General features: G+C 48.1%; 1 protein-coding gene across 3 annotated transcripts in view; it reads left to right on the plus strand.

The window, feature by feature from the left end:
* Positions 1–19,744, plus strand: part of RTN4R (reticulon 4 receptor) — a 767,021-nt gene that overhangs the window by 1,623 nt on the left and 745,654 nt on the right. The gene's annotated exons all lie outside the window — the stretch shown is intronic.

Here is a 19,744-nt window from a genome sequence, read left to right on the forward strand (position 1 = left end):
AGCTGTTCTGGCGACGAGGCTGCTCCTTCACTAGCAGCCAGCCTGGTCTGGTCTAATACTAAATCTACCTCAATCGTTGTAACGCGCTAGCCTGTCCCTTCCTTGTTTTAAGAGTAGTTCCCTGCTTCTTTTACAATCTTCCGATACGGTACTTTCATTTATTTTAACACCGAGCCTCTGTAATTGTTCTAACGATGGACCCTGACTTCCTCTAACGCCGAGACTGTGTACCGAGTGTTCTAGCGGTGCAGGCGCTCTATGGTGGTTCCAAGCATCAGGGTGATCTTTTTAACAAGGATGTGGCATAATTGAGTTAATCAGATCGCACCTAGAATGTTTAATCAACCAGGCTGTACTTTAATTGTTCAAAGTTCGATCATAACTGGACTGAGAAGGGTCTGTATCCTGTGAGTGTTCTGCCAGCGAGTCTTTGCCTTAATCTGTCCAAAAACGAGCCAGTCTTAATTGTTCTCACTGAGTCTTTATGCTAATTGTTGTGGCAATGAGGTAATGTCTTAATTGCAATGAGGTGTACCGCGCGAGCTTTTATATCGTGGTTGTGTCTCAATTGCTTTAACAACCAGACTCTCTTTTTCACGAATGCTATTGAACTTTGATTGCTCTAAAACGAGTCTATATGCGTGCTGTTGTGACAACGAGGCCGCGTCTTAATTGCTCAATCAATGAGGCGGCGTTTTAATTGTTTTAACAATGAGTCTTTAATTCAGTTGTTCCAACAATGCTCCTATCCTGTGATTTGTTCAAACAATGGCATATTGTTGCACTAACCCGCTTCTGGTCCCCTAACAGTGAGGCTGCGCGTTGCTCGAGTGCCAGTCTGCACGCGCAACTCTCCCTGCAGGGATGGGCGCCTCGTGTCCCCTAGCAGTGAGGGGGCGCGTTGCTCGAGTGCCAGTGCGCCCGCGCACCTCTCCGTTCAGAGATGGGGCGCCTCGAGTCACCTAGCAGCCAGGAGGCGCGTTGCTCGAGTGCCAGTCTGCACGCGCAACTCTACCTGCAGGGATGGGCGCCTCGTGTCCCCTAGCAGTGAGGGGGCGCGTTGCTCGAGTGCCAGTGCGCCCGCGCACCTCTCCTTGCAGAGATGGGGCGCCTCGAATCCCCTAGCAGCCAGGATGCGCGTTGCTCGAGTGCCAGTCTGTACGCGCACTTCTCCCTGCAGGGACGGGGCGCCTCGTGCCCCCTAGTAGTCAGGAGGCGCGTTGCTCGAGTGCCAGGCACCTCTCTCTACAGGGATGGGGCGTTTCGATTCCCTTAACAGCCAGGAGGCGCGTTGCTCGAGTGCCAGCTGCACGCGCACCTCTCCCTGCAGGGATGGGGCGCCTCGAGTCCGCTAACAGTGAGGCGGCGCGTTGCTCGACTTGCCTGCACAGCGCACACATCTCCCTGCAGGACTGGAGGGCAGCAAAGGGCCCTTCCTTACCCCATCAGCTTTCTATGTTCCTTTCACAGAAGGCACAGGCGGCAGCTGGGGGATAAGCAGAAGGCAGGGTCTGTGCTTATTACAAGCCCAGCACACGAAGACGCATCCGTGGGTTGTTTCAGCTCACGTCCAAGCCGAGAACGTATTTAAAAGCCAATGCAGGCGCTCTGAGTCCTCTCTTAGGCTGATTCGCTTTAATCTAACTTCGCCCCACCGGACGCCGTCCATGCAATGCTGGAAGACTCAAGTACAGTAAGCTGGACGTTGTACGAGGATATAAGATGCAGAGGGGCGCCGGGTACTGCCTGGGCCCGGGGGTCACGTCTCCAGAAGAGGTATGGCAGGTCGGCTATGAGAGGGCGCCCCTTGCTCCCCCCCCCCCCCTCACCCGTTGTTCTTCGTGTCACGTACAGAGCGTGCGCTTGAGTGTTGCAGGGCGACGGTGTTCCAGGTCTGACTAGCTGAGTAGTTGTGTGACTGCCCCAGAGGAGCTCTGCTGCTGCCGGGGGGAGGCTGTACTGACTGCAAGCAGAGTTATTGGGAAGCAGGGAGGGTGCACTCTGAACAAAAGTGAGCTGCAGTGAATGCCATTGGGAAGCAGGGAGGGTGCACTCTGAACAAAAGTGAGCTGCAGTGAATGCCATCGGGAAGCAGGGAGGGTGCACTCTGAACAAAAGTGAGCTGCAGTGAATGCCATAGGGAAGCAGGGAGGGTGCACTCTGAACAAAAGTGAGCTGCAGTGAATGCCATAGGGAAGCAGGGAGGGTGCACTCTGAACAAAAGTGAGCTGCAGTGAATGCCATAGGGAAGCAGGGAGGGTGCACTCTGAACAAAAGTGAGCTGCAGTGAATGCCATAGGGAAGCAGGGAGGGTGCACTCCGAACAAAAGTGCGCTGCAGTGAAGGCTATTTGGGAAGCTGAGAGGGTGCACTCCGAACAAAAGTGAGCTGCAGTGAAGGCTATTTGGGAAGCAGGGAGGGTGCACTCCGAACAAAAGTGTGCTGCAGTGAAGGCTATTTGGGAAGCAGGGAGGTTGCACTCCGAACAAAAGTGCGCTGCAGTGAAGGCTATTTGGGAAGCTCAGAGGGTGCACTCCGAACAAAAGTGCGCTGCAGTGAAGGCTATTTGGGAAGCAGGGAGGGTGCACTCCGAACAAAAGTGCGCTGCAGTGAAGCTATTTGGGAAGCTGAGAGGGTGCACTCCGAACAAAAGTGCGCGGCAGTGAAGCTTTTTGGGAAGCTGAGAGGGTGCACTCCGAACAAAAGTGAGCTGCAGTGAAGGCTATTTGGGAAGCAGGGAGGGTGCACTCCGAACAAAAGTGAGCTGCAGTGAAGGCTATTTGGGAAGCTGAAAGGGTGCACTCCGAACAAGTGAGCTGCAGTGAAGGCTATTTGGGAAGCAGGGAGGGTGCACTCCGAACAAAAGTGAGCTGCAGTGAAGGCTATTTGGGAAGCAGGGAGGGTGCACTCCGAACAAAAGTGAGCTGCAGTGAAGGCTATTTGGGAAGCAGGGAGGGTGCACTCCGAACAAAAGTGAGCTGCAGTGAAGGCTATTTGGGAAGCAGGGAGGGTGCACTCTGAACAAAAGTGCGCTGCAGTGAAGGCTATTTGGTAAGCTGAGAGGGTGCACTCCGAACAAAAGTGAGCTGCAGTGAAGGCTATTTGGGAAGCAGGGAGGGTGCACTCTGAACAAAAGTGCGCTGCAGTGAAGGCTATTTGGTAAGCTGAGAGGGTGCACTCCGAACAAAAGTGCGCTGCAGTGAAGGCTATTTGGGAAGCAGGGAGGGTGCACTCCGAACAAAAGTGCGCTGCAGTGAAGGCTATTTGGGAAGCTGAGAGGGTGTCTTATGAACAAAAGTGAGCAGAGGTATAAGTCACTGGGTAGCTGAGATGGTGAACATTGATTGAAAATGAGCTGCAGTGAAAGTCATTGGGAAGCAGAGATGGTTCCTCAAGATCAAAAGTGAACTGCAAGCAGTCGGGGGGAAGCACGGAAGGTTTACCCTGATCAGAAGTGTGCTACATACAGAAGACCACTGAGAAGTAGAAATGGTGGCTCTAGGTCAAAAGTGAGCTGCTGTTAAATTGTGAACCAAAGACGGTGCAAATTGGTCAAAAGTGTTCTTTAGTGAAAGTGAATGGGAAGCAGAAAAGTTGCTCGTCTAATCAAAAGTGAGTTGCAGTGAAGGACATTGGGAAGTCGACAGGGTGATGAAAAATGAACTGTATTGAAAGTCAGTGAACGACCGAGCAGGGAGCCCTCATCAAAAGCGAGCTGCAATTAAAGTCACTGGGGATCAGGAAGGGGAACACTGACCAGAACTGAAGTAAGCTGCAGTTCGCTTCTTGGGAAGCAGGGAGGGGGGCGCTGTCCACCTTAGATTCAGATACAAACAAAACGAATGGAATGCCGAGCTGTTCCCCGTATTATATAATGAGCAACTGAGCAAGCAGGAAAACCCGCAGGGAAGCGCAGGGACTCCTCTCTGCGCAGGACTGGGCTCAAATGGAGTCAGTGTAAAGCACAGAGGCCGCGGTGTACCAAGGACGACGGCTTTAAGTGGGCCGGGTCCTGCTGATGCTTAGCACCGCTAGTTCTAAAAAGTCAGGTCCTGAGACGGGTCTCTATCGGGCTCACACCATTTTTGCTCTCAGGGCGAACAAAACAGATCTTAACTCTGCAGCAGTGCCACCCTTCTCTGCCTATGATGTAACTTCAAAGAGGCTTGTTTCGATTCGTTCAGTCTCCTCATTTCAGAATTTAAGAAATTGCAATATTCTATACAAAGAAGCCATAGTTGTTGATTATTTATCTTACACAACTAACAACCATTGGCAAAGCCAATAGCCCTGACTTGCTGTAGGTGTAAAGTGACTTCTATTATATGCATGTAATGACTGAAGCTGCAAAATACCAGTCGGGTGCCACACTGTTCTAAGCAAAACATTTTAGTTTGCGTGTGTTAAGCCACGCCCTTAATTGCATCGCTCACTCCCCTTCGAGAGACCCCCCCCCTAGTTTTTTCATTCCACCTAAAGCCCTGCCTAGGGCTGAGCTGCCAAGACTGCCACTGGGATGAAGCTCCTAGGGCCGAGCTGCAAGGGGGGGGGGGGGGGGGGGGGTCACTGGGAAGCACAGAGGCTGATCTCTGCCAGGACCGAGCTGCAGGGGGGTCCCTTGGGAGCGCAGAGGCTGCTCTCTGCCAGGACCGAGCTGCAGGGGGGTCACTAGGAAGCACAGAGGCTGCTTTCTTCCAGGACCAAGCTAAAAAGAGAGTCGCTGGAAAGCACAGAGGCTGCTTTCTACCAGTAACAAGCTGTAGGGGGTCACTGGGAAGCACGCAGGCTGTTCTCTGCCAGGACTGAGCTGCAGGAGGGTCACTAGGAAGCACAGACGCTGCTTTCTTCCAGGACCGAGCTAAAAGGAGAGTCGCTGGAAAGCACGGAGGCTGCTCTCTGCCAGGACCGAGCTGCAGGGGGGTCCCTTGGGAGCGCAGAGGCTGGCCTCTGCCAGGACTGAGCTTCAGGGGGTTCACTTGAAAGCATGGATGCTGCTTTCTACCAGTAACAAGCTGTAGGGGGTCACTGGAAGCACACAGAGTGCCCTCTGTCAGGACTGAGCAGAAAGGAGAGTCATTGGAAAGCATGCAGGCTGCCAGGACTGAGCTGAAATGAGTGTCACTGGAAAGCACGGAGGCTGCTCTCTGCCAGGACCGAGCTGCAGGGGGGGAGTCACTGGGAAGCACGGAGGCAGCTCCGTGCCAGGACTGAACTACAGGGGGGCCACTGGAAAGAACGGAGGCTGCTCTCTTTCAGGACTCAGATGAAAGGAGAGTCACTGGAAAGCATGGAGGCTTCTGTCTGCCAAGAATGAGCTGCAGGGGGGTCACTGGGAAGCACACAGAGTGCCCTCTGTCAGGACTGAGCAGAAAAGAGTCATTGGAAAGCACACAGGCTGCTCTATGCCAGGACCGAGCTGCAGCAGAGTCACTGGAAAGCACGGAAGCTGCTGTCTGCCAGGACTGAGCTACAGTATGGTCACTCGGAAGCACAGAGGCTGCTCTCTTCCATGGCCGAACTGAAGGGGGGGGGGTGGGGTCACAGGGAAGCACGGAGGCAGCTCCGTGCCTGGACTGAGCTACAGGGCGGGTCACTGGAAAGAACGGAGGCAGCCGTCTGGCCAGGAATTAGGTTAAAGGAGAGCCGTTTGGGTGCGCAGAGGCTGCCCACCGACCAGCGCTGGGATGCAGGGTCAGTCTCTGGGCAGGACTGAGGTGCAAGGAGAGTCTTTGAGAAGCACGGGGGCTGTTTTCTGTCTAGGACTCGACGTGCAGGGAGAGGTACAGGGAGCACTGATGCTGGTCTCTGGCCAGGGCTGCTCTGCAGGCGGTGCACAGTGAAGCACAGACTATGCTCTATGCCAATCCAAACGGCAAGGAACATTAATGTGAATCAGGGGACATGTCAAAGCAAAGAAGTCTGTTGTGAGCCTGACGGGCTGCTCCCCACTTGTGCGTGGTGTGATGAGAGCTCTCAGGAGGCCGACCCAGGGCAGAACTGGGGTGCATGTGAAGCTGCTGATGAGGAGGAGAGGAGCCATTAGCTGCCTCGGAATGAGCTGCGTAGTCGAGCACATGCAGGGGTCGAACCTTGTGGCCGCCCTCAGAAGTCGATGGAGACTCGTACCCCGTTCACGGAAACACGACCCCGAGAAGCTCAGTAGCACCACCATCGCGCAGCAGCCTTTCACTTACATAACATGGCGCGCCCCTGAGATCCAAAATATGCTGTAGAGACACAGGGACCGACGACAAGTGCAAACTAGACAAAAACAAGACCGGACAGATCAGCATAACACACCCGTGCTTATTCTAAGCATGTATATTTCATCTGTAAAACCTAAGCATGTATATTTCATCTGTAAAACGATAAGGCATTTTACATATGAATACCATTTAATTAGTAATGATTTAGAAATATACCGACAAATCTGTTCGTTTAGTTATTTATTTAGTTTTCCATAGCGCCTAATAAATATATCACCTTGCAGCAACTTGCCAGCACCACGCTAGACGCCAAAGCGTGCCCGCTGGTGGCGGATTTCCGATACTATGTGAGGTCCGTCATGGATGGATGGACAGATGGACGGACGGACTGACGGACGGACGTCCGGGTGTGAAGTGCCAAGATGCATGGTTAGATAAATGGGAGATTGCAGGGCTCTTGGGTGGACGGACGGAAGGAGATGGATGGCTGGATGTGAAGTTCCATAGATGGAGGAGGATCTACGAACGGACGTGGATGAGTGGACAGACGGACAGAGAGGGAGGAATTGATGAAAGTTCCATGCTGATGGATAACTGTGGTGGATTGATGGACGGGTCTTCCCAGTCTGATGAATGGATATGGATGGCAGGACGGACGCGCAGACTGGAAGAGAAAGATGGATGAATAGACGGGTGGAGGTCCGAGGCCAGAAGGATGGACGCACGAAGGTGCATGGATGGATGGGAGGTCCCAGACGGATGGACGCACGGAGGTTCACGGATGGATGGGAGCTCCCAGGTGGATGGAAGGATGGACTCACGGAGGTGCATGGATGGATGGGAGGTCCCAGGTGGATGGACGGATGGGCCCACGGAGGTGCATGGATGGATGGATGGGAGGTCTCAGGTGAATGGAAGGATGGACACACGGCGGTGCATGGATGAATAGACGGATGGAGGTCCCAGGTGGATGGAAGGATGGACCTACAGAGGCGTATGGATGGATGGATGGGAGGTCCCAGGTGAATGGAAGGATGGACCTACAGAGGCGTATGGATGGATGGGAGGTCCCAGGTGGATGGAAGGATGGACTCACGGAGGTGCATGGATGGATGGGAGGTCCCAGGTGGATGGAAGGATGGACTCACGGAGGTGCATGATTGGATGGGATGTCCCAGGCAGATGGACGGATGGACGCACGAAGGTTCACGGATGGATGGGAGCTCCCAGGTGGATGGAAGGATGGACTCACGGAGGTGCATGGATGGATGGGAGGTCCCAGACGGATGGACGCACGGAGGTTCACGGATGGATGGGAGCTCCCAGGTGGATGGAAGGATTGACTCACGGAGGTGCATGGATGGATGGGAGGTCCCAGGTGGATGGAAGGATGGACTCACGGAGGTGCATGATTGGATGGGATGTCCCAGGCAGATGGACGGATGGACGCACGAAGGTTCACGGATGGATGGGAGCTCCCAGGTGGATGGAAGGATGGACTCACGGAGGTGCATGGATGGATGGGAGGTCCCAGACGGATGGACGCACGGAGGTTCACGGATGGATGGGAGCTCCCAGGTGGATGGAAGGATGGACTCACGGAGGTGCATGGATGGATGGGAGGTCCCAGGTGGATGGACGGATGGGCCCACGGAGGTGCATGGATGGATGGATGGGAGGTCTCAGGTGAATGGAAGGATGGACACACGGCGGTGCATGGATGAATAGACGGATGGAGGTCCCAGGTGGATGGAAGGATGGACCTACAGAGGCGTATGGATGGATGGATGGGAGGTCCCAGGTGAATGGAAGGATGGACCTACAGAGGCGTATGGATGGATGGGAGGTCCCAGGTGGATGGAAGGATGGACTCACGGAGGTGCATGGATGGATGGGAGGTCCCGGTGGATGGAAGGATGGACTCGCGGAGGTGCATGATTGGATGGGATGTCCCAGGCAGATGGACGGATGGACGCACGAAGGTTCACGGATGGATGGGAGCTCCCAGGTGGATGGAAGGATGGACTCACGGAGGTGCATGGATGGATGGGAGGTCCCAGGTGGATGGAAGGATGGGCCCAATGAGGCACATGGAAGGATGGGCCCAATGAGGCACATGGATGGATGGGTGGATAGGAGGTACCAGGCGGATGGAAGGATGGACCTACGGAGGTGCATGGATGGATGGAAGGTCCCAGGTGAATGGAAGGATGGACACACGGTGGTGCATGGATGAATAGACGGATGGAGGTCCCAGGTGGATGGAAGGATGGAGCCACGGAGGTGCATGGACGGATGAATGGATGGGAGGTCCCAGGTGAATGGAAGGATGGACGCACGGAGGAGCATGGATGGAAGGTCCCAGGTGGATGACTGGATCGATGGAGGGAAGAGGTGGAGTGATGGATAGATGTGAGATCCGAGGCAGACACATACAGTAATCTGAGTGGGGACGGCGGATGGGGAGTGTGGCCCCCGGATTGTCACGTTCGGAAGAGGCCTCCAGGAGCCCGCTACCCAGTGTCACCAAGAGGCCCCACGGCCTTCCCGCTCGTCTTGAAGAAAAGGATTACTCGAGTTCAGAGAGTGTGCCGGGCACACGTATCAGATTCATTAACTAAATTGTTTTGCTATCCCACTTTCGCTAGTTTAAATGTCCATTAGTGAAAGGGAAGTCATCTCGGAGTTCACACACGCAATGCACGTTCCGCACGAGCTCGCTCTGGCTTTAGGACGCAAGGATTCATTTTAGGAATCGAACATCCATCTTACCAAGGCCCCCAAGTGCAATTATACGCGCATACGACACGTACACTTCATGCTTCGTTCACTCCGGGGTTTTCACGTTTAGAACTAGTCTTTGATGTCCTACTTGCAGCCATTTCCCTCTGTTAGGTGCATTATTCAAGCAGCTGCATTCTCCCTGTGAGCGCGCGCACCAGGGTATAGCGGGCGATCGCATGTATTTAACTGCAGACTGAGGGGAGGGCCACAGCCCATGAGTGAGAGAGATGCGAGTCACGAAGCAACTGCCCCCCCCGCCCCCCACATCCGTGACAATTACCATGGTATTAAACGGTCTGGTGATGCCTGCGTTATGCATGCCACAGTGCTCTAAACAGCGCGAGAGGCCGGCTGGGAATTCATTGCAGTGCTTTTTGCAGCGCCACCGATACCTGTGGTTCATGTACACCGTGCAGTATTGAATATTTAGACAGCCTGGCAGTCACGGGTGTGAACGCTGACCATTAAACGGGCCCCATATATATATGTGTACTGAACATGGGCAGACTAAAAGGTAGTTCAGCTGATCTACAGATGAGTGGGTGTATTGAGATATTGTCAGACTGACGTATGCATAGACAGCTATGTATTTAGAAAAATAAACACGTCTACACATATAGAAAGATACTAAGACAGATAGGCACTCGGATAAATGAAAACCCAGATACAATCAGCTTGATGGATGGATGGGCACACAGATACATGGGCAGAGGCAGATAGATGAACCAGACGATGAACAGATAGACCAGACAGATGGGTTTATAATAGGTTTTGATAAATGCACTTTCAAGATCAGAATTGTGTAATGGTGGTCCCAGCTGTGAGAGCAGTTCTATAATTTACATACAATGAACATACATGAAAATCATATGCATAGTCAAAGGATTTTATGTACTGACTTCTAACTCAAAATAGCACAGTTCAGAATTCATCCTGGACGGGGTATTTTAGCAGAGCTTTCTGCCCATTATGGACTAAAAGTCAATCATAACCCCCCCCCCCCCGCCCCCCCAACCCCCACCACCCCTAAAGAACGAATGGCATTTCCAACATATTTTAAATAACTGTACAGACACGTTTTACTTTATCTCCAATAGCTTATTCAAATATCGCTTGGAAGTTAATGTCGATTGGAAATTATCACTTTTAGGTCAAAATTCCCCAAACTGATTGTAGGTGCCTGGAAATGTTCTTAGAACAAGGTACATCATGTTTTGTCATTCCTCGGGTGTAGAATGCCCTTCCACCCAGACTTTCCACGATGTAGGATACTTTAATGAATATTGTGGAAAAGAGGCATACATTTCTTTTGAAGCTAAGGAAGTAGGGATGTTCACTTTTCTATTATGTTATCAAAGTGAGCCTTCCCTGAGTTTTCAAACAGTGAGGGCTAGTATTCTATGCCATCAATCTAAATAACACCTTCTAAGCATGTCAATGCCACGTCACCAAGCATAATGCATTACATGTCTGTAATGGGCGTAGTTGTTTATCAACTACATAGCACATTTTTCCAGAGAACATGTGTATCAGGAAATACCATAATGTGAGTTTCCTAAACAACCACTAGAGTGATATTTTGCACTTGGGAACATCTTATTGCTTAACCAATTCAAAAATGCTTTCACAAATGTTATCCTAGCCCAATTGTCTTCGGCTGCAGTACCCATTCTGGCTCACTTTAAACATGGCACTCTACAGAACTGGAAACTTTGGCATGAGGGCACATGCATTTTCCCAAGTAAACACTGAGCTCTGAAAAGGCTCTGTTTTTATTTCTCCTAAATGTGTCTTCTGGAAAAATCAGCCATGCTCCTCTCAACTGGGGAAACGTAATCGCCAATTTAACCTATGGTTCGAAACTCTCGTTCTGGCCTGTATCTTCTTTGAGAATTACCTTGTCTTCAAACTGCAGCTGAGATTTGTAATGAAATGCAAAGGACATGAAATTGGAGGCCAGAGCTGCCGACTTTGGAACTAGGGAACCAGGTTTGAGTCCTGGCATGAGATTAATATCCTATGATTCTGATTAAAACACTTGACCCCGTGCCTAAAACGCACAAAACAATCAAAAGTTTCTTTCATTGTATAATTGAATCAGGTGCTCATGTATAGCGCTCTAATGCTCATGTCCCAAGTTTACATTGTATAAAAACTAAAATACATATATAAATGCAGGTCTTATAAAGAGCCCATCAGCCCAAATGTTTCCTTTATGCTGGCCAATTTCTTTAAACCGTAAGAATCACATATTCAGTAACTTCATAGTCTAAAAGTGACGAATTATGTAACGCAGATGACATAGATTTCCATCCCAGGAAATGGAGGCCAGCCACTCGAAAGGTCTACTTTGCCTAAACAGTCTCGGAAAGCTAGCAACCTGCAGAAAGTCTTAATCTAGTAGCCAACAAAGGCACCAGACAACTGAGGTATCAGAGTGAAAATATCATGCAACAGACAGATGTTGATCAATCACATTCTGAAAAAAATTGTGTAATCTTGAGAAAAAATGACTTTCACAAAGTCTTAAATAAAGGGAATTCTAGTAATCCTGCCTAAATTCAATCAGCAAAGTGCCTGTGAAAACTCTGCCACTATAAGTAAGTCTGTGTAGGATTTTGCAAAGTTCAGCTGGAATGAAACAATTTCCAGGTTCTGAAGGTTGAAGGATAGATTAGTATGCACCCTAAAACTAAGACTTTGTGTTTTTATTTCCTAACAGTTTATTGGCAATTTTAGTGACAGACATGTCAGTACAAATGTACAACAATAAATAGAATGTCTGGATCAATAACACGCCCAGTTAACCGGAAAGCACGGCAACTTAATGTTTACAGGCACGTTTGCAATATAAGATACGCATGTATCTATACATATCACAGGATAACCACTTCTATGTTGCATGCAGGACCAAGGTAAGTCATCCATGGGCCATATTTCCCGATATTCCTGAGGGCATTTATGAGTTTCATATAGTAATCCTCCAGTGCCCTTCCTCAATTCATCCCACCAGTCATGTTTCGAATTGTGGGGCCTCCGCAGCATACCAGTTTTGAGCAATATCCTTCTTGGGTAAAACTAGGCCCACACCGAGCAAGACATCTATATATCTATTGATGTCCTGGTCATCCAGTAAGTCTAACAATACAATCTGGAGGGTAGGGAAGATGCGTTGATCCAGTACCTCTGAGAAAGCCTTGGCTACTCTGTCTGAAAATGTTTGTATTACCCTGCAGCTCCAAACCGTACAGTGGATGGCCCTTCCACCACTTGGCACACAGTTTTGACTGCAGTAGAACAATCACCTACTTCCTGACACAAGTGGGGCATCGTCCATCCATCCATCCATCCATCCATCCATCCATCCATCCATCCATCCATCCATCCTTCCATCCATCCATCCCCCCCCCCCCCCCAGTCAGTTACAGTCGGAATTTGGACCACTAATATAGAGACATAAATTGCCTACTTACATTGAGTTGATAAAGTACCTAACTCATTGTTAGGCCCAGTAAATCTGTCTGGGTGTCTTATTCTATTTATTGCCATTGACTCCAAAGAAATTTGGATACATTCTTGTTGTGAGTGCTAAGAAAAGATCCATTAAACAGAGGCACAGATTTACTGAAGTCCAGATGGCTTGCTGCTTCGAAAACCAGCAGCATTGTGTCTGTGTGTCGAAAAAGAGATCAGTATGTGGATCTGGAAAGTAGAAGAGAGAAAAATGGCAGATAATAGTATTGTATTCCAGTGAGAATACTTAAAACAGGAGGAGATATACATGCATACAGTAAAAGAGGCCATATATTGCTTGGTATTTAGGGGCGTATGTTTTTGACTTGCCCAAAATTGGAGTAGGGGAAGGGTCGGGTTTGGATAAATTTGGGCACTGATTGGGCAGCAGATAGAACAAGGCTGTGTCTGTCAGAAGCCAATTAAAACAAGTTTTAGAGGGTAGCAGCCATATCTGATAGAAATAATTTGATTACCCGCTGCGCGTCCTGATAACTGTTAGCATACAGATAGCTCCTGCTAGTTGACTGCTGTTTTTAGAACGTGTTGAGCTTAAACTAGTTACAATTTTTTAAAATATACAGGGAGTGTTTTTTAAAAGTGTTGTGTAAATTTCTAGTGGATGCTGCTCGCATTTTGCCACTTTAGCATTGTTAGCGTGCATTGAAGTAGTCTTTAGCACTACCAGGGTGTGCTGGTGTACTCGCCTGTAAGAGCGAGTCACCGGAAGCCCCACCATCTTGGTCAGCGCTCTAGCTGATAATCGCACTCCTACCTACTTAAGGAGACGCGATGCAAGCACGCGGCGCGCCAAAGGCAAGCCCATCTGCCGCCAGCCATGCTGTACCTTTTGCTGCCAGTCGCACATATTCTAGAGATTAGCTCATCACGATTGGTGCGCAGAAGCACATAGCCTTAGAAAATATAAGAGAGACCTGTGGTAAGGTTACCATTAAAGAAGTTATGTTAAATTACCTTAATTGTCGGTAGATCAATGTAAGGTCCCTTGTTAAGCACTACTCGGAGACTGACTTATTACTGGAAGTCCAGAACATGGATGTTCTGCTCCTCACAGAAATCTGGACGTGACCAGATAGGGAAGTTGAGTTTGGTCTTGCCTGCCCCCAGGGCTTTAAAATATTTCACAAACCAAGGGTGGGTGGGAGAAGTGGTGGGGTAGGAATTATATTTAAAGATACCTGAAATCTTACCCCATTATGCGTAGAGGAAGCCCAGGGTTTTGAGTTACTCGGGTTTTCACTAAAGGATAATAGTGGCGCTTTGTGTTTCGGTATACTCTATTATAGACCACCAGGAGGTGCTGCCCCCCACTACCAAGAACTGATTGATGTGATATATAATTTATCACATTCCCATTCTAAATTAATGATTCTCGGAGACTTCAATCTCTGGGAGAATGGTAACCTTGACACGGCTCTCAAAGAACTATGTCAAGCGTGTGAGAACACTATCCTACAGCAGCTGGTGCTGCGCCCTACCCATCAGGGAGGTCATGTGCTGGATCTTTTCTTCGCCAATGAATTGGATGTAGTTGTGAAGGAGATACTCCCACTGTGTTGGACAGACCATTTCCTGGTTCTTTTCTCCCTAAGGTTAGCCACCACAAATAAACAAGCTCCCCAACCGGTCAAAACTCAACTGGGTAGGGAATGGTCTAAAATGTTAAAGTTAAAAGAGCTTCCACAGCATGTTGATAGCAGTAGCTTTGACACTAACAAATCGGTGGATGAGAATTATCTGAATCTGTGGGATCAGATTACTAAGTCACTAGATCAGATGGCCCGCTGAGGAAAGTCAAAAGTAACAAGAAGCCGTCTGCCCCCATGTAAAATGAGGAGTTGAGGTTGATGAAGACTAACTGCAAACAAGCAGAAAGGAAACGGAGGAGGAAATATCTGGAGACAGACAAAGTAGCCTTGGAAAAACGATTACATATTTATAAAGAAATGATGTGCAAGGCCAAAGCTAAATATCTTGAGGAAGCCATCCTACAATTGTCCAAGAAGTCCAAAACCTTATTTATCTTAGTAAGAGATATGTCCAACCCAGACTGTGCAAAGATTAAGATTCCGGCATCACAAGAACTTTGCGATCTGGCAGTTTTCTTTGAGGAAAAAATTAACAAAATTCTAACTGGGCTTAAATCTTCCTGGAATGCTGAGTTGGATAGAGAAGATGATATGCATTTATCATCTTGTAGCAGAACTCCTTATGCAGCATCCTCCAGGGAACTTATGCTGTCTCTGGAGCTTTTACAGGTCTCTTCACAAGAAGAGTTCAATATAATTGCAGCCGGCATCTGCTCAGGTTCTCTCCTGGACCCACTCCCACATAAAATGTGGAAAACCTTTGGTACTGAGCTTTTCCTGTATCTTTACCAAATCTGCTGCCAGTCCTTAACTAATGGCACAATGCCTAATTGCTGGAAAAAGTCAGTTGTTTCTCCTTTATTAAAGAAAGCCACGCTGGACCCCCAGTGCCCCTCTAACTATAGACCCATCTCCCTGCTACCTACCCGATTAAGATTTTAGAAAGAGTAGTGAGCAAATCTCTTTCAAAATTTGCGGAAGAAAACAATCTTTTGGACGAAGTTCAATTTGGGTTTCGGCCAGAACATGGCACCGAAACTGCTCTGGTGACAGTCCTGGATGACCTAAGAATGCGGGCTGACAGGGGTCAAACAGCCATTTTAGTGCTGTTGGACATGTCAGTCGCATTCGACACGGTCAACCACAAGATCCTGATCAGGAGACTTGAGGAGATCGGCATTGTGGGCAAGGCACTGGACTGGCTGCAGTCCTATCTTCTAAACAGACCACAGGCAGTGACCTTGATGCCATTTCTCTCTCAGAATCACCCCGTAAAACACAGGGTTCCGCAGGGCTCGGCGATCAGCCCCATCCTTTTTAATCTTTACCTGTGCCCACTTATCTCACTTATAAAATCTTTTGGCATTGATGTTATAAACTATGCAGACGACACTCAACTTGTCTTCTCCTTCGAGGGCAACAATGCAGTTCCTCTGGAGAAATTCCATAGCTGCATGCGCAAAACAGCAGGCTGGCTCAGAGACAATTCATTACAATTTAATGGGGATAAGGCGGATGTACTTTGCTGTGCTGCAAGTAAAGTCCCTCGCCCCCTACCAGCAGATTTCTGGCCAGTCTCTGGTAATAATCCTCTGTTGCCTGTTAAAACAGCACGCAATCTAGGAGTACTTCTAGACAATAATCTCCAACTGAACTCTCAAGTAAATAAAACTGTGAGTACTTGTTTATCTCTGCTCCGAGCTCTTCGAAAAATACTCCCTTTTCTACCTGCTTCAGTTAGACCTCAAGTGGTAAGGAGCATTATTTTGAGCAGATTAGATTACTGCAATGCACTGCTCCTAGGAGCACCAGTCTCTTTGTTAAAAAAATTTGAAAAGGATACAGATTATTGCAGCTAAGCTTGCGTTGAACAGACAATGCAGAGCATCAGCCTCGCTTGCCCTAAAAGATTTTCATTGGCTGCCCATTGCGCAGAGAGTCCAGTTTAAGGCAGTCTGTATCGTTTATAGGGCAGCACATAAAATGGGGGCTAAGCTTTTACAGAGGAAATTTCTATGGTATTCTCCAGTAGAAGCCTACGTTCCTCTTCAGCCAGCCTGATTAACAGTCCCCATGTCAATAAAGTCCGACTGGGTGGCAGATCATTCAGTTTTGTAGCTTCCAGACTCTGGAATACACTGCCAATTGAGCTTAGATAAACAAACACCCTGTCACGCTTCAGGAAGGAATTGAAAACTAGACTCTTTCCTAGAGATTAATCCCCAGCTCTGCTCCTTTTCAGTTACACACAGTGTTTTTTGGTAATCTCAGCGCCAGGATACACGTTGGGTGGCAGTCGCGCTATAAAAGTGTCCCTTACATTCCAAATATTTTGTAAAACGATAGTGAATTTGCGGCCTCCTCACCAGTGGAGATACTTGTATACATTGGATGTGGTTTGACCAAGCGTTTGACACTCAAAATAGCAAGAAAAGGGATTCTACCTGGCAAATAAATCTAAGTTTTTCTCACTTCTTATTAACTAGCTACTTTTTAAAATGTGAGCTTGGATAGCAGGATGTATAATCACACCTGTTGGCATTTGCTCTATCAGTGTCTCAGTGTCAAGGTAGCAAGAAAATGGATTGTTATAATGACAACTGAAATAAGTTACATTAAGGGGCAAATTACAGGCTTCCTTCAGACGTTTAAGTCAAGTTATGTTTAGAGACTTGGTTAGAAAAATCCTGTATGAACATCTCATTATTAATGTCCATTAGAGTTTCAAGAGGCCTGGGAAGTTTTCCATATATTTCAGCTTAAAACACAAACTATCTGAAAAGAGGCCAAAGCAGCTTAGAAATCAGAGCAAGAACAATACAGTATTGTTCACAGTACTTTGTTTGTGCAGGGGCTCACCATTGGCACGTGTATACAAACACGGTTATGCCCATCCATCACATGGTGGCACTTTCTGACTTTTTGTAAGACCAACAAAGTGTTTTACAGTGCCATATATTTAAAAAAACGAATGAACTAGGATGTCTAGTCCATTCTTACCACTCTGTGGCTTTGGAATAGTGCAAAAATATCACATTTGTATAATTGTGATGGTTAATAGTAAGCGCTGAAATTCTCATTTGGCACACCTAGCAGGGGAAGTGGATTGTGTGAGCCCCAGTGACTTTCTGTGCTATATTTGGGTCATGGCACTTGCTTTTTTACAAATTAGCCACTGCTTATTTGCCTGACGAGTGTATTTTCCGGCAAAGCATAACAGTGTGTATATTTTGCAGAAGTAGAAGAACTTTCCATAGATCCATAATACTTCTATGAACTAAGAATTTATTGATTTGCCTGATTAAGAAATTGGGTTACTGGCTTACAGGGGTGTAAGCTCTGATCAAGCACCAACCACAATCCTTGTCAGTGTAAGGCACAAGCAATACCAAAATTAACCTGTGTTCACCCCCTTGGTAGCTTGGCACATAGCAGCCAGGCTTAACTCAGAGGCAATGTGTAAAGTACTTGTGCAACACCTAAAACAGTCAAACATACCACAGAAAAAGATCCTACACCAAGTTAAAAGCTGGAGCTATATTTGATACAGAAAACAAGATCAAACCAACAACAATCCAATTAGTAAAACCAGAGATTTTGAATCTTAAAGTTTTTTGAGAAAATAATGCCAAAAGGTGTAAAGTTCAACGTGGATATCTGTTGAAGATCCGTCGCTCAACCAAAGCGATGTGTCGTTTCTGAGATGCGGCAAGGCTGCAGTGCAAGGTCCTGTTGCATTGACATCAAGGATCCGAGAGTCGCGGTGATGTGTCAGTTTCATGGGGCTGTGATGCAATATTCATCGTTGTTGTCAAGGCTCCAGTCAACGAGAGAAGTGAGGGTTTTCGCTGTGGATGTATTGTGCAGCAGTGGTGAAGCAAGTCTTTTCAACAGGTCCAATTCGCACAGCATCAGAGATGTGTTGGTTCTACTCTGTCCACAGAGGCTGGCAAAGCACCTTAAGTCTACTTCCAAGGGTCCAGGACTGGCATGGTATCACTTGGCAGGTTAGACTCTCAGATGGTAGAGTCCATGTGCAGAGGCAATGCTGCTGGAAGCCTGTTCTGTTCAATGAATTTAGGCCAGGATTTCTGTACTGGGGGGAATGTATGACATTGTTCTGCATTCTGTCCATCAGCTGTTGTTTTTGCATTTGTCACCCCGAGAGGGAAGGGTATGCCCAGACGTCGGTCCCGTGCTCTCCATGCCACTAGAATCAAGCTATCCTGGCTGAAGAGGGGTGAAACCCCGAAACCGGTCCTAAGAGGCTTGTTTCCAGTCCAGGGAGGACCTAGCTTGGCAGTTTGGGCTGGACTGTTCCCATGAGGCACAGGGTCAAGACTGATTTGCATATGGCTGGGTTCCAACTGGAACGGCATGGTGAGCAAAAAAATGATGGATTTAGGCCCAGATCTCTGTACTGGGGTGACTGTATGACATTGTTCTGCATTCTGTCCATCAACTGTTGTTTCTTTATGTTCCTGAGGCATAAGAGCAGGATGCCAACCAACTAGCCCATGGAGTCACTCTTGGTACTGGGTTCAAGAGATGCAGGTACAGTCCTTCTCACCCAAGGAGGGGGCGTCAGGCATCAGGCCAGCACAGCAAAGCAGGAGTCAAGCAGGGTGTCTGCAGCCCAACAGTCCTTCTTCCTTGCAGAGGATCCACAGATCCAACAGTGTACTGAAGTAGTGGTGTCGGAGATCCAGTATTTATACCCATTTGTGCCTTTGAAGTGGGTTAGAAGCTTTAAGAGGTTTCCCTTTGGAGTCCCCAGGCATCCTGCCTTGGCTTTCAGACTAACTATAGGGCATATGTAACTTTTTGTGTGGATGCAGGACACAGCCTATTCAGATGTAAATGGGTGATGTGCCCAGTTCCTCCTGTCCCATCCTGCCAGTGATGGCCCATCCAGGCACTTCAGATCTCCCTATTGTGGGTGTGGCTGCGTAGAAAGAATACACAATGCTCAACTGTCTGCTCCACTACTAAATGGATAAGGCAGAAACATGCCAACTTTCTAAAAGTGGCATTTTCAGAATTGCAATTTGAAATCTGACTTCACCATAAGTTAGGATCTTAAATTATGATTCTAGAGACACCAAACGTGATCTAGGACTCTCTTCACATTTGAAAATGACACTTATAAAATGTAATAGGGCCACTCCAATGTTATCCTATGGGTGAGATAGACCTTGCAGTAGTGAAAAATGAATTTAAGAGGTTTTCACTACCAGACGTGTACAAATTAAAAGTACTTGTCCAACTGTTTAAATACATTGCACCCTGACCTATGGGCTATCCGGGGCTTCTTCTAGGGGTGACTTATATGTATTAAAACGGAAGGTTCGAGCCATGGCAAAGCATTTGTTTTGCCATATCGACATGGCAGTTTAAAACTGCACGCATAGGCTCTGCACTGGCCAACCTGAGACATGTTTAAAGGTCTTCTTAAGTGGGTGGCACAATCAGTGCTGCAGACCCACTCGTAACATTCAATTTACAGGCCCTGGTTACGTTACGGAGAGAGCACAAGCACTTTAGCACTTTAGCACTGGTTTGCGGTAGTAAAGTGCGCAGAGTTGTAATGCCAGCAAAAACAAATTGAACAAATAGTCAAGGGTAAATACA

Source organism: Triturus cristatus, chromosome 11 (assembly GCF_964204655.1).
Source record: "Triturus cristatus chromosome 11, aTriCri1.1, whole genome shotgun sequence".
Lineage (NCBI taxonomy): Eukaryota > Metazoa > Chordata > Amphibia > Caudata > Salamandridae > Triturus > Triturus cristatus.